This window comes from Harmonia axyridis, chromosome 3 (assembly GCF_914767665.1).
Source record: "Harmonia axyridis chromosome 3, icHarAxyr1.1, whole genome shotgun sequence".
Taxonomy (NCBI): domain Eukaryota; kingdom Metazoa; phylum Arthropoda; class Insecta; order Coleoptera; family Coccinellidae; genus Harmonia; species Harmonia axyridis.
Genome location: NC_059503.1, coordinates 23,938,576 through 23,950,817, shown reverse-complemented (window position 1 = coordinate 23,950,817; position 12,242 = coordinate 23,938,576). Strand labels below are relative to the sequence as shown.

The window sequence follows — 12,242 nt, the reverse complement described above, 5'->3', positions numbered from 1 at the left end:
CTTTCCATGAATCATGAAACAAAGCTATAGGGCCACGTGAATGTGGCCAGGATTGCCAATTTCAAAATTCTGCATTTATGCATCGACTCGAATATAAGAAATTAGGGAGACTAAAAAAAATAATCGGAGTACCGCTTGGTATTTTAATTCTTTTATTGGAGTCGAAACCTATATTTCGCGAATTACATCAACTTCGTGTATATTATATTCCGTTCGGGTCTCAATTCTTATTATGGTGGCACCAACGCGATCTTGTTAGAGGAGTGAATCATAAACCGCATAGCGGAAATAGCTGGACAGCCTTCATCTTACTCATTAAATTTCTCAGATGCCATTTGAATAGATAATTAATGAAATTTTGGTCGTTAAGGATTATTTATGGTATAATCTGTGAATCATGTAGAAGCCGAATATTTCAGTAAACAAAATGTGGAGAAGTGTCTCCATTTTGGACTTTTTATTCATTATTTAAGTAAAAAATAGCTATGGGGAACAATTCTAAACTTAGATAAACCTGTGTCTTGTTATGCAAGTAGACTGGGATGTTCAACGCTAGGAAAAAACCTGTCACCTCTTTAGAGGTATGCTCAATGAGCAAACATGAGCTGCAGCACCAGTTCTGAGATGAGAAAGAAGGCAGATTTTCCAATTTAGTCCCTTCCTCTACGTGTAATATTCATTTGTCTTCACCTGATACGCCTCTGTACGAACCTATTACGTCAGCAATCTGAAACAGCTCCATCTTACAGAAGGGTTTAACCTTGGTCCGTCCAATAGCAATTGCAAATTATTTCCAAAGACTGAGAGCTTCTTGCGTCCTCTTTTTGGCCTCTTAAAAAGGTTCATGAGCCGCCACTGTAATGCATGCAAGAAAGAGCGCTGAAAAACTCCTTAAGTCACGTCATAGCTATCTTCATTTTTTTCGATATTCTGCTTGAATTTTCTGATTCTGATAACGATTCACGATATTTTGCATGAAGCTTAAATTCGTTATTTTATATTAACTTGGAAAATCTCAACTGAGTGGTATCTGTTGTCACCGAAATATTTTTGTTTCAATATCCTGCATGAATTTAATTTAATTAACAAAGTATTACAAACAGAAGACAATAGTAATTATATAAAAAAAGTAATAACAGTATTTCGAAAAAAAAAAATTGATGTACACAACAAAACAATAAAAGAAACATATCATAATAGAGATAAAACAAACACCATGATAACATTGAGTAGACTGGATCAATCCGTGACGTTCATAGGAATAATTCATCGAAACCATAATAGACTCCTTGGATTGAATATTCTCGAAGAATCCTCTTGAAAATTTGTCATTTTTTAAACTACCTGGGAAGTGGTTATAAAACAGCACCCCACAATAATTAAAACTTCTTTTCCAAAAACTATAATTTTATGGCATTAGAGGTTTGACGCTCAGGTTGTTTATTTCATATCTGAATAACAGATTTCAGTACGTGGATTCAGGTGGAAAACAATCATCTCTCCAAAGGGTACTCAAAGGAGTTCCACAAGGATCCATTTTAGGTCCAATATTGTTCCTCATTTTTTAATGATCTGCCTGCTAATGTGGTATGCGACTTGAATTGTAACTACGCTGACTTCAATGAAATTTTCGACGAAAGTATCAACTAGATATTTTCCACGAAGCGTGAAATTATTATTCTAAATACACTCAAAATCACATCCCGATAGGATCTGTTGTCACAAAAATATTTGGTAATTCTTTATTAATAGGTAGTTATTCTCTATCGTTGATGTAATCGCCTTGAAATTTTGCTAAGGCTTGACATTGTTATTTCGGATTTTAACACTCAAAATTCCAACTCCGTCGTTTCTGTGATCACGGAAATATTGGGTATTTTTTCGACATTGTCATCATTGTATTTTCTATGGTTCTGATGTTATGATCAGCAAGAAATTTTGCAAGGAGCTTGAAGTTGTTATTTTACATCAGAATCCATCTTTTTATCACTATCGCATCACCAGTTTTGGAATTAATAGGAAAACAACATGTTCAAGAGTTGTGTTTACGAACAGACATACATATACTTGAATTTCACCTAAAATTCGTCATCCGTCAGTCTGAAACCTTTCCAGGCTCAAAATTCGAAAATTACAGACATTTTGAAGAATTTATAGAGTTCAGGGAATGATCGCTCAAAAAGTAAAACCATCAAATTCCATCAATCAAGATTCACATTCATTTGAATATATTCTAATGAATTATATAAGTGGAATGAAAGTAAAAATGACCGAGGATTCTTATTCGAGAGAAGCTCATTAAAAATTTCGAAACACGTGATTAGCTCCTCGACTCAACATTTGATCCCTGAGATCGCTTTTGCTCTGAAGATATGCAGCAGTAGAATGGAACATGTTCGCCACTTTTTTTCTCAAAGCGCCAGACTAGATTGATATAATTGACTCTGAAATGTTACTATGTCATTCGTCGCAATCTTAGAAATGTCTCAAACTGGAATTTTCAACTCTAATGAGCCTCGTTGCCTAAGAGCACAGTTTTTACAAGAATGCCTAACAAACGAAACTGCAATCGTTAAAAATTATCCAGTAAAACACGATTAACGAATGCAAAATTGAATTAGGAACGATCTGCAAACGGGTACTAATTCATATAGTTCATGATAGTCAGAATCTAATGGCGAATTAAGAAGATACATATTAGCAAATCGGTTTGTCCGTGAAGTTAATTTGTTCGAACATTCGAAAATCCATTCTAAAGGTTTTTCCAACAATAGGTTTCATTTTAAATAGGCCCCTATCTAGGCAGCTGTTACTTTTCAAACTATCATCTTTTGACATTTGACAAGTAAAAACTACGCAATTAGAAAAAATGGAACGATACACGCTTCGAAATTGTTAGTTTCCTACGAAAATGATATAAATTTTCCTGTTCGCAGAACTTGAGCACTTTTAGTTCGTCGTGAAGCACCTACGAGGCCGGCAATAGTAAAACTGGTGGAAAAATTTGAGCTGTTCTTAGTATTGTGAAGTTGCTCGAGAGCAACTGAGAATATTGATGATGTAGCCCTGTAAGCCGTAGTGTTGACGAAAATCCAGGTTTGTCGATTCCTCGTCAATATTGGGAATTATGCATTCCACAAAGACATTACCTAGTATTTTGTATAAAAATTTGGATCTCAAGGCTTTTAAAGTTCAGTTAACACTATAACTCAAGCCGGTCGATCACCACCATGGTTGTATCTTTGCTGATTGGGTCCTTGAAATGCATCAAAATAATCTGGGTTCTAACCGAAATCATCATCAGTGATGAAAAAATGGGAAAATCGAAAAATGATTGCCGAAAAGACAACATCCTTACTAGTTATTTGGTGCAGTTTTTGGGCTGGTGGTGTGATTGGACCTTATTTGTTTACTGTTACTAGGGATTCACGGCTTGGCTTGATTTTCAAGTTACATGACTTGAGCTCGACTTGATTTCAAGTCAAGCTCAAGTAAAGTAGTAGTTTTTCAATCTCAAGTCGAGTATGTATCAAACTACTTAATTTTCAGCAGTTTTATTGTGTAGTGTCACATCAATAAAAAAAAATGATGAAATGAGAATGAACCTTGCAAAAAACACTTTTATTTATTAAATTTATTGTATAAAAGAACCGAAAATATCACCTTTTTTGAAATAGAAACATAAATTAAATCACTATAATTCATAACATAATAAAAAATAAAGTTTCTCAATATTGAGAAACTTTGTTTGGTTTCATAATTTTCCATCCAGAATCTAAGACACATGAGGCATCTTACAGATTTGTCGCCTAACCTATTGCGGGTTTTTGTAACTGTAAGAGCAGCTCTGCAAAATTGTCTTTCAACAAGAGCTGAAGATGCTGGCGTTGATAAGAAATTCTTGGCCATTATGGCCAAATTGGGAAAGATATTTCTCAAACTACCAAAATTTACCTATAGATTTCATAGAAATGTGGAAAAAATACTAATAAAGTCACACTGGCGAATGCTTCAGTCTCTCGGCGCTCGAGGAATCCCCTTATTTAGTCCAAGAGCTCGCGAGATTGCAGAAATATATGCCGTGAGACGCGTACATATCAAGCTCAAGTAATATCAAGTAGCTTGATATCAAGTCAAGCAATTAATATCTAAAATCAAGCTCAAGTATGTAATTTTTCGCAAGCTTTATTATCAAGTCAGTTAGTTGGTTGAAATATCAAGCTGCTTGGCTTGATGAATCCCTAACTGTTACGGACTACGGTGAATGGATTATGCTACCGAACTAAGAATAATAATTTCAAATGGCCGAGCACAATCGATTCAAGACCTTAAAAATGCAATTCGTGCGAAGTTATCTTATCAAGGATATACAGCCACAAATGTGCGAATTGGTCATGGAAAATTTCATGAAAAGGATATTATGGTGCTGCAACCGTAGCTGTGACGGTCATTTAGCTCGAATCGTTTTCGATCGTTGATGACATATCTTCCTCTTTACAAAAAAATATCTTACAAGAGAATCCTAAAGCTACATGATAAATTTTACTAACGGTCATATTAGCTTCTTTAAAAGTTGTTCAAAATTCATATCTCGAAATGAAGAAAGACACCCATCAAGCCGAACAATGGGAAAGCAAGCCCATCGCTTGCTTTGACCTCGTTTTCATTTGAACGGTAGTTATCAGTCGCGTTTGGAGTTTTATAAAATAAAGTTCACAAAGAGGGTATAGAGTATTTGAAAGTGAGTTGAACCGAAAATTTACATTATTTAAATCCGACTTGGAACCTCTTATTGAAAGACTTTGGTGCAGCGGAATACAACGTGATACGATATGTAGATACGTGTTCCTAGGTTGAAAACATTGGAAACTGTTGATGTTGAGGATAAAATCTCTAATGATTTTCTTCTCTACCGAACAAAAAAAAAATAACTAGAATAGAATTATCCATTATTACTATGTCTTTAACTTCTTCTTTTTGAATAAATCAGACATTTTTCAAATAATTAATTAATTCACCAAGTTGGAATAATATTCACAATTTATTTCTACATGATCAGCATATTATAATGAATTTTATTTGCGATTGTTTTTCATTTCTGTTTCTTTTTTCTTGTCTGGAATATCCTTGCCGTATCTTATTTTTTGCTTTTATTAATACAATCTTCATAATATTTTATTGAATTTTCCACTAATTCATTCATTTTATGTGAAATTTAAAAAAATTTCTCATTAATGATTTGGAGATTGAGCAATATCCTAAGGATCGTCATCTTAAATCATTGATGAGAAAAATCTTAAAATTTAACATGAAACGAAAATTCAATAAAGTATTATAAAGATGGTATTAATTGAATAAACAATATTAAAAGCATACAAGCGAGATGTCTCGAAACAAGGAACAAAAAGCAAAACTTAAAAGCCTTCTATCCGTTATTTTAAAACTAACTATAGTAGGATATTCAAATTGGATCAAATCTTTTTTTTCCAATAAACTGAAGAACAAAAATACTTGCAGATGTTATCCATTTACGAACCAAACCGGCATAATATATTCAGAAAATTTCAGGGTCTTATTTTTAACATTTATGCAGTCAATGAACCACAGAATGAAAAAAAAAGTTTTAAGACCTATTCTAAGTTATAATATTTCGTACCTAACAAATGATAAAAGTTCAAGTTCATAATTATTTTACATAGACAAAATCCAAAAATTCGACCAAGTAAGGGTATCTCTAAACGAATGAAAAACCAAAACTGATTATTCTCCAATTTCATGCTAAATTAAATTAACAACAACCATAGATAACACTTCTTTAACATTATTAACATTTTTTATTCATCTTTTTCTTCAAAATGTCGGTTGACATTGACTGGAAATAAAATCTTACGATTATGGAGAATGTCGAATTCGGCAAACTATTTAAAAAAACAGAAATTGCGACATATCTGCGTTGCCTTTCCTATTTCATTCCATGAATAAAACATATCGAGTCTATGAATTAATACATTTAAATTATTCAATTTTTTTTTGTGAATAATTCTTCATTTTTCATGAAAGGTGAATAAATATCTCGACGTAGTATTTACGAATGGAAATTGTTGATCTGATTACATTTATGACATAAATTTCATTTGATTCATTGTATTGTGGAACATTTATGTTTTGTTTTTGAAAGGTTTGTCATAGAGTAACTGTAAGCCTTGAATTAATGAATACCTTCTCGATAGGACACTGTAGAACTCTCACATTCCGTTATTTTCGAATTTTGAGCCGGGAATGGTCCCGAACGATAAGATTCAACTCACTGATGACGAATTTGTGGTCAAACTCAAGAATATTTGTCTTTCCTGCAGATCAAAAAACGCAAAAACTTAAAATTTTCAGGATAGGTAAATTAGCATAATTCGACTAGGGCTTTCGTAAATATGGCTATGCGAAATTTTGTTTTCTATTCATTTCAATACTAAAGATGAAAATTGGCATTTCGATGTAAGAGGACAATTTCCTTAAATGCGGTCCTAGAGAGTGCAATTGGCGAATATAGGAACAAGCTACTTGACTCGATATTCAAACTACTTGACTTGATATTCAAGCTACTTGACTTGATGTTCAAGCTACTCGACTTGATATTCAAAGTACTTGACTTGAAATCAACACAAGTTCAAGTCAAGTAGTAGTAACTTGACATTGAAAAACTACTGCTTGATATCAAGTCAAGCCGTGAATCCATAGATGACACTATCAAAAAAAATTGAATCTTAACATGGTTATTCTACTGAAATATGTAAAATCTTAACCCACGATTCTTAAAATTGTTATTTCAAATCAAAACAAAACCGATTTTGTGATCACGAAAATGTTGGGTAAATTTTTAACATAACAAAACCAGAGAAAATTCTATCAGAATATAAAAAAAATTGCCAATATTTCTGCAACCACACACTAAAGGTGATTGTATAGTTGTTGATAATATGAAGAAACAATGTCAAGCTTTATGCGAAATTTCAAGATGATTAGACTACAGAAAATTCAAGCAGAATATAAAAAAAATTTCCTCATCGCCTCATCGAGCTTTAAAAATAAATTTTACTCCAAATGCAAATTTTCATCTTGATCGAAACTGCAGTTTTGAAGTTAACAAAAAAAACAAAATATCGAACGACCATATTCACGGAGCCCCTAATTACCCCTCTTTCTACGCCCTTGCAAATTTCGAATTCCTGGAACAGAATCGAATTTAAGGGCTTCGTCATCAATCAGTCAAACCTAATTACTTGAGATAATTCTCTGTTCAAAATTATACAATAAAAAACATTGTGACGCAATGATATAAAGCTATTAGTTCGAAGAACCAGCACTCAAAATAAAATCTTGATTCTTAAGCACTAGGCACCAATTCAACTCGAAATTCTACATCTCCCAATGTTTCACAAGACTCTGCTAGCTGATAAGGTAAAGCGCTTGTCGCTCAAACGATTGTCTATGTGTGGGTTAACAACAAGCATGAATATTCAAGGTTCCTTTACAACACCTTGGTTACAGTTCGAAATTCTTGGAGCATACAACACAAGCTCTTGAGTTCATAATATGGATCACCTTGAAAATTGAGTCAGTTGCATGTTTTGTTACAATTTAGGTATAGCACTTTTTCTGTCCTATTATTCCAACAAAACAGCGACATATCAACGTGAATGTTTCTGCTTATTCAAAATGGAACCTGATCTCAAGGATGTTTTGGAAATTCTATGTTCGTGTATGGAATAAGAAATTGTGACTTGTTGAATTGGAGGATAATCAACAGAGAGATTCCAGCGTTGAAGTGAACGATTCTTCTAACCTTGAGCGGAGATATCTAACAAGAAAACAGAATGAAATCCTATGATAAACAATAATACAAAAACGGCGCTAGCAGCATTAAGAGGGACCACCACCACGTGGCTGGTCAGTTCAAAAGGAAATCAGAGATATTCCTTTTTACAAATTACTGATTTTTAGGGGATTTTCACATAATTTTCTTAAACAATAATCTCTATTGTAGAAAGTAAATGTTTTTAATTTGCGAATGAAAAAAAAATTGTTGGTAACTTTTCGTTTTTCGCAAGAGAATTGATAATATATACGATGTATAAAGCACTGGTATATTTTTGAAATATTCATGAAAAAACCTACCAAAAAAAACTGTAATTTTGTGAAGAGAAAAATCGACCGTCGTACAGTTCCGCCCTCTACTTATTTGCTTCGAAAAGAGAAAGAAGTAAGGTGAATGTACAAATTCGTAGACCGTACAGAGTTTGGTCATCGGAGGGCCGCCAGAGAGGAAATAAATAGGTACCTAATTTTTGACTGATACGCGGAAAGCCATGTTGTGGTAATCCCTCTTAAGCCCAACAATAATGTCCCTAATTTTCGAATTTTGAACCGAGAACAATCTCAATTGATTGGATTCGACTTTTTTGTGACGATAAACCGTATTGACAAAAGTAAACTTCTATCCATAGTGCAGCGTTGATATCCGATAAACGAAAATCAACAAATGAAGATTAAATCGGTACGAATCGCGAACCTGACGATATTTTTTCGATTATTGCAGACTGAGATTCTAGCGAATGTAAAACGAAAGCATGTCTGACCTTTTGGTGTAGGAAATCAACAACAACTTTAGTTATGCAGATAATACTCAGGTGAATTCCACATATGAAAATATTAACTATGTTTATTCATAATGAAATTTAACTTTAAATTAATATCATTTCATTCTATTTCAATTCTCAAAGTGATATTGAACAAAAACTAGAAATTCGTTTGTGAAAAAAATCCGTGAGTTTATTCCAAAAATTGAAATGATCAATCTAACAATTTCCGCATAGAATAAAAATGAATTTGCACTGAAGAACTGACTTTGAGTAACTAGCATTCGAAAGCTCCGCTGCGCAGGAATCTGTAATATTTCTGAATAAAAAAGAAATGATTCTGGAACAAAACCCAGTTCTCCTGAGAATACGCAAATAATAACTATTTTACCTCTGATATGGCATTGTTTCAAATGATCTACCCTGCCGTTGTATTTTATTATTTCATCAGTATCGAACCAGGTTTCAAGCAAATATGTTATATTCCTTTTTGCCCTTCGAAGCTCTTTAATTTTACGCAAATATTATTGCAGAAGTGCAACAATACAATGGGACTCCATAATCAGTATTCTGTTGTTGATTTTTTTTGTATTTATACATGGGAATAGTAAATTTGTGTACGAATTCTGAATTCCCTGAATACACATTTGTTGTGAGTTCAATAAGGGAAAATTGAAAACTATTTACACAATAGAAACTTGCAATCACCTACAGGATTAATTGAAACTTGGACAAACATTGTATATCTTATATATTTCAGTTCAAAGTGACTTTATAAGAACTAAGTATACCGGAAATGATAAAATACTATTATTGAATGTTCTTATTTTAATGTCACTTAGGAATTCATATACATAGTTCCTATATGGGTTATCATAAACGCAACAACAATTCCAACCAGCAATAATTTACGAGTATTACTCTGTATGGCCAAAAAATAGATACCTCTATATAACAACATTTTTATATAACCCAGTTGAGAATAGCAAAGGAGAAATGATTTAATCACATATAAAAGTCAATTTTTTTGCAAAATCATTTACCGTTTCTTAATTCACAAACAAGTCGTTTTCAAACAATGAATCGATGAATTTTCGAACCTGGTAATGAGAAATATAATATATGTGCGATTACATAAAGTTGTCTATGAACACAGAATGCCAAATTACTTAAAAAGGCGGATGTGGATAACGAATTTTTTAACAAAGGATAAGTTACAGCTCTTTGAACCTGAAAATTGAACTGTTATGAACGAATTCTCGCTAGAACATTGACAATTTTGTCACTTTGAGGTTGATGAAATTGTCAACTTGATGTTACAGAATCCACGTTATTCATTTATCAAAACAAACTCAAAATAAACATCCTATGTCTAGACAAATTATTTGAAATATTCTTCATTTATATTCCCCAAATAAATAATGTATATGTTAAATATTCATCTACAATTTTTTAAGATTTTCCTCTTGGCAAAAGGATTATTGTAATGTACAGGAATTTCTAAGATTAATAATAAGACAAAATGAACAATTCTTAACCATTTCATGTTTATCGGAAATATTATGATGTTTGTCTAACTTTTTAAATTCTATTAATTCTTCGCTTTCGTAAAATTTTCTCTGAAACTAGCACAAGAGGATGTTGAAGCGATTTTTTCAAACATAAAGAAGGAAAAATGCAATTCATTTAGGACAAACTATAATATGATTACCAAAATTGTTTGGTACAACATATTTTCAGTTGACTCAGTTGAAGATCAAAAATTGATTGGAAATATATCCGTTCGAAATTGAAAGATTTTCTGGAAAAATACTACTATTTTTTTCAAATTCTTCAATGTTTAAAACTGAGGTAAACACTTCCCAAGATGTGTGAATTTTTTCATCGAAAATTCGTTCATGAAATCCAACCTACGCCTAAATGAAGAAAGAGAAGCTTGAATATCACAATGACCCATAAGTTCTACGTAGTGAAAAAGTATACCTTTCAGTGCTTCTGACGAAATGTGATTGAACTAACAGAAGTTTGAAGTTCAACTTTCAGTTTTGTCGAACTGACCTATCAGTTTTGACCTCATTAGCTCGAACAGAAATTGCTGTCTGTAAATTCTCATAAGAATCTGAGCTCTGACATGAAGTCCTGAGATTTTGAGTGCATGTTCATCATGCCACATATATGTATACCACATAAACCTGTACACAGTTCTTTGGTCTCCAAGGATATAATCGGCGCATGAATTAACCTGCACTCAAAAGCGTCAGTGCTCTCCTTATTTTTTCTCGATATTTTGCTTGAATTTTCTATGGTTCATTTTACACGAAGCTTAAAATTGTTATTTTATATGTACATAAAACAAAATTTCTACTTGGTAGGATCTGTTGTCACTGAAATATTAAATTTTTTTTTCGATAATCTGTTTGAATTTTCTGTGATTTTATAATAACGCTACGCACATAAAATTTTGCACGAAGCTTAAAGCTTATAGATACAAGTAAAATCTCAACCCGATCGGATGAGTAATCACGGAAATATTTTTAGTTATCAGTATTTCTTCCAATATTCTTCTTGGATTTTCTATGGTTCTAATGATGGGATCAACTCAAAATTCCGCACGGACCACGAAATTATCATTTCTTATCCACACCCAAAATTCCTCAATTTGCACAAGGCATAAAAATGCATTGAAAAACAAAGAAGCAAGAACTTTTCTGAATAGGAAAAAATAAAGTGTGGGGCATTATTGCATTTGACTTGTGCATATATGTCAACTGAAGATTCTTGAGATCAAAGGAAACGTTTTTTTTTAGCAGTTTTTCCGATACGGCTCGGTTGAGAAGATACAGGCTTTTAAAAATCCATAAAAAAATGTAATTTTTATTTATATCGTGCCAATGGAATGGAATCGAAGGAAATGATTTTCGGAAAATACTTTTTTATTAATGTGATGAGTCTTATCCGAACATAGAATTCCATCAAAGTCCGATCAACTTCAGAATGTCCGCTATACTGAATGAGAAAATAAATTGAATCGGAAAAAATAGTAAAGGAAAAAAGTGTTTCTTTTGACCTTAGGAACGTTCGGTTGGAATATACATGTACAAGTCAAAGATCCACCCTGTACGATAATCTACATACAAGTTATTATCCTATTCCAGTTCATGTTCAATCAATTGCAGCAAATACCTACAGAACAGTATACTTCGTGAACCGAAAATGTCTAAAGAATGTCAAGTTGTCCATCTGGTTGAATTGTTGTTTCCTTTTGTACACATTTCCTGGAACCCCGAATTTAATAGTTTCAATAATGTTAAGGTCATCATCAAATGAGAATTCATCATCTGAATCCATATTTCAATTTTGAATTTTCTCTTAGGTCTATAAACAGATGAATAAATATCTTTGAATACGTTTTGAGTTGCGCAGACCCCTGTTTGAAACTAATCGGTAAGTTAAACGACCAATTTTGCCTGTTAAGTATATTATAAACGATGATTGAGCTGCATAAAACTCCGTTTAAGTTGCAAGAGAAATCAGAAATAACTCAAAATTTAGGTAAACGATACAACTGGCATGAATCTTTATTTTCTAAAGTTCTCTTGTTTACGGACA

The 12,242-nt window shown here is 32.6% G+C and overlaps 1 protein-coding gene across 6 annotated transcripts in view; it reads right to left on the bottom strand.

Annotated features, from left to right (window-relative positions):
- Nucleotides 1-12,242, bottom strand: part of LOC123675235 (nuclear hormone receptor FTZ-F1 beta) — a 63,371-nt gene that overhangs the window by 42,046 nt on the left and 9,083 nt on the right. The window lies entirely within an intron of this gene.